General features: G+C 48.7%; 1 non-coding gene across 1 annotated transcript; it reads left to right on the forward strand.

Moving 5' to 3' along the window:
- Positions 1-1,173: 1,173 nt before the first annotated feature.
- On the forward strand, positions 1,174-1,246 carry TRNAV-CAC (transfer RNA valine (anticodon CAC)). Its single transcript has one exon. It is a non-coding gene; the product is annotated as a tRNA-Val (tRNA).
- Positions 1,247-3,120: the final 1,874 nt, after the last annotated feature.

A 3,120-nucleotide genomic window follows, 5' to 3' on the forward strand; every position in this document is an offset into this window, starting at 1 on the left:
TAAAAAAACTCACTAGTGTGAAAAAAAAAAAAAAACTCCCACACGAATGTGAAACTGTTAAAGGAAACACAATCTTTGCATAAGATAGAAAATATTAGAAAGAGAAAATTTACTCTAACTTTTTGTGATTTTACTAAAAAATTGTAAGCGAATGTGAATTATACAAATTGATCACAAGTCATGCTGGGCTGCTTTCCGGGATCTACACAATCCTCTGGGCGCGATATCCTTCTGTTTCTGTTTTAAAGTCTTGGATGCACAGGCACCCCACAAACTGGAAATCCAGTTTCGTTTTGGAAGGATTTCTGAAGGATCTCATTTTCCTTCCATGATTCTCCTAGAGTCTTCCTATCTCCCTTGCCCGCGCGTCCAGGGCCGGGCTTGGACGCCATTCAGTCGCCCTGCCTTTTCCCCTCAGATTTCCCGGGTGACCTCCAACCCCGCCTGAGCGAATCGCCTCCTTCAGGGGCGTCAGAGGAGGTCTCCTTCCGAGCCCCCAGCACTGCTGAGGTTTGGAAATGTGGTTCCAGTCACCATTCCAAAGGCCGCGGGCAAGACCCTGTGGGCCGTGGTCCGCCTTTCAGTCATCACAGGGTCCTCCTCATGTTATAACGCAGTGACAGACGTGGAAACTGAGCATGCACGTTCCATATCAGCGCCGGGTTCTGAGTCCAGTCACAGGAAGTCCGACTCTCCCTCCCCATTCCCAGTCCTCACACCGCCTGGCAGGCAGGTGGGCACATCCCCCTCCCCGCCCCTCAGTTCTATCGGTCAAACACTGCCCGGCACAGAATGGGCAGTTTCCAGAGTTCAAGTCCACCGGACCCCGGCTATTTCCTGGGATCATTTCTGGCACCCAACAGATGGAGATCACAGAATCTCCTCAGGTCATATAAATCACTAAATAGGACAAACCGAGGAATTTTTCTGAAATCTACCGTATCCCGAGGCTGCCTAAAATTTCTGTCTTGTGTTTGGAAAGTGATTCTTCCCCGAAACGTAGTATCTGCTTGGTGTGACTCATTGACTCTCATATTATTGATTTAAATAAATAGAAAAGTGCAGTAAGCTTGATAATTTCTTGAAAGCGAAGATTAATTCAGTGTTACGGAACCTGGGCTAGCCAGAAGAAGTCTGTTCTCTGTTAGAGAAGAGAGTAGGCAAGACGTCGAGGTTTCCGTAGTGTAGTGGTTATCACGTTCGCCTCACACGCGAAAGGTCCCCGGTTCGACACCGGGCGGAAACAACTGTGCTCTAAAGAGCTTCAGGTTTTGAAGATTCTCCCAAACTTCCTGGAGATTCTCCCAAACTTCCTGGAAGTCGAATTTAAAATTGTGCCACAGCAGGATCCAGGATCCTTCCTGCTCTTTGCTTTCCGGGACTAGAATACAAAAGGGTGTTCGGTCAGGTGTCCACCTCCAGCAAGTGGTTAACTGCCGTGTCAACGGAGTAAGGCCCCTAAGGAGGTGTAGAGGGGGGTCGAGCGTCCCCATCTTGTTAGGAATCTGAAGCGTCCCCCTGAGGGCTCTCAGCATTTCTAAAAGGAAAAGGTCGGAACCCGAGAGTCCACGGCCACTTGGGTGGACATTACCAATCTCCAGCAATTTATTTATTGCCAGACAAATATTACCAGGTATCACCTGACTTTTGGGGACGAGGGAGAAGATACATATTGGGGCATCGTGGGGAGGGAGATGGATAAAACAAGATTCTGCAGGGAGATCTCAGTGGAGCAGAGCCCACCGCTGACCCTGCCTCTCCTGACGCCTCGTTCCCTGGATGCTCCCACCGTCTGGTCCACAAAAAGACCACAAGAGGTCAGTTTGCAGCCAGCTTGTGCGAGCTGGGGTCCAGCAGAGCCCTAGGTTGGACCCGCCCCTCCAGGCCAAGGCTTATGCCACACCAGAAGTCGGTCAGAAAGAGCACAAAGTGTGAAGATCTTTCTATCACATGTTACCTTCCACCAGAGTGCATGCACCACAGAAGGAGTACTAAACAACTAAGGAACCAGAATGATTCTGCCTGTGGTTGTCACCCAGCCTTAGCAATTAGCAACTCCAGTGCTGGCAAATTGGTCACATGAGTGGAGTAGCCTGGTGGCAGGGATGGGCCCAATAACAAGGGGTCCCATTCATCAAGGCTGATCAAGCTACTGCCACTGCCAAACATTGAACCTCCAACAGTATAGACCATGCTGAGTCCTTCATTCAGCACCTCTCCAGAGACCAAGCAGCCACATGCCTCTTATTAGTTTACTCAGGAAAAGTGAGCAACCAGACCAACCAGAGTCCCAAAAAAGATATTCCCAGATGGTATGAATTCAATACGTGAAGGAAGTGGGTCTGAGAAGCACAAATGGGGTACTGGAGTGGATGTGACAGGTGTTCCACCCAGAACCACCCCTTTCTAGTGCAAGACACCCCTTTCTCCAAGCAGCTTGGAGTGTTGTTTGCTGATAGCTCAGAGCTGAGCTCCTTCCAGGAATCGCTCTCAACTAAAGGAAGCTACTTTCTCTGAGGTTATACCCTCTCTCTGGGAGCAGCCTACATGTAAAGACACATCTCTGAGTGGATTCAACAACTCAGTTCCTGTGTCTCAATTCAGGACAACTCTGAAGCATCATTGCAGCTCCAGAGCTCCCTGGGGGCTTGGCTGAGGCCTCTGTTGCGACAACATCACAGTCCACACTGTCTCTTTATCCTCTGAATTCCTTCTGTATATTGTTCCTAGAAACACTTCCCAATAAGCTTCCTTCATAAAAACTACACCTCAGAGCCTAGTTCCCAGAGAACTCAATCTAATACATTCCCCTAGAGTGTATTTGCAAAAGAGCTACCAAAGATATATTTTTTTTTAATTTTATTTATTTATTTATTTTGTCCCCCAAAGCCCCAGTAGATAGTTATATGTCATAGTTGCACATCCTTCTAGTTGCTGTATGTGGGATGCTGCCTCAGCATGGCCAGAGAAGCGGTGCATCGGTGAGCGCCCGGGATCCGAACCCAGGCGGCCAGCAGCGGAGCGCGCGCACTTAACTGCTAAGCCACGGGGCGGGCCCCCAAAGATATCATTTTAAAGCATGTCAGATTTGTCTCTTCTAAAATCAGAATTATCCAACAG

The sequence above is a fragment of the Ceratotherium simum genome, chromosome 13 (genome assembly GCF_057802395.1).
Source record: "Ceratotherium simum simum isolate JZ-2026a chromosome 13, ASM5780239v1, whole genome shotgun sequence".
In the NCBI taxonomy this organism is placed as follows: Eukaryota; Metazoa; Chordata; class Mammalia; order Perissodactyla; family Rhinocerotidae; genus Ceratotherium; species Ceratotherium simum.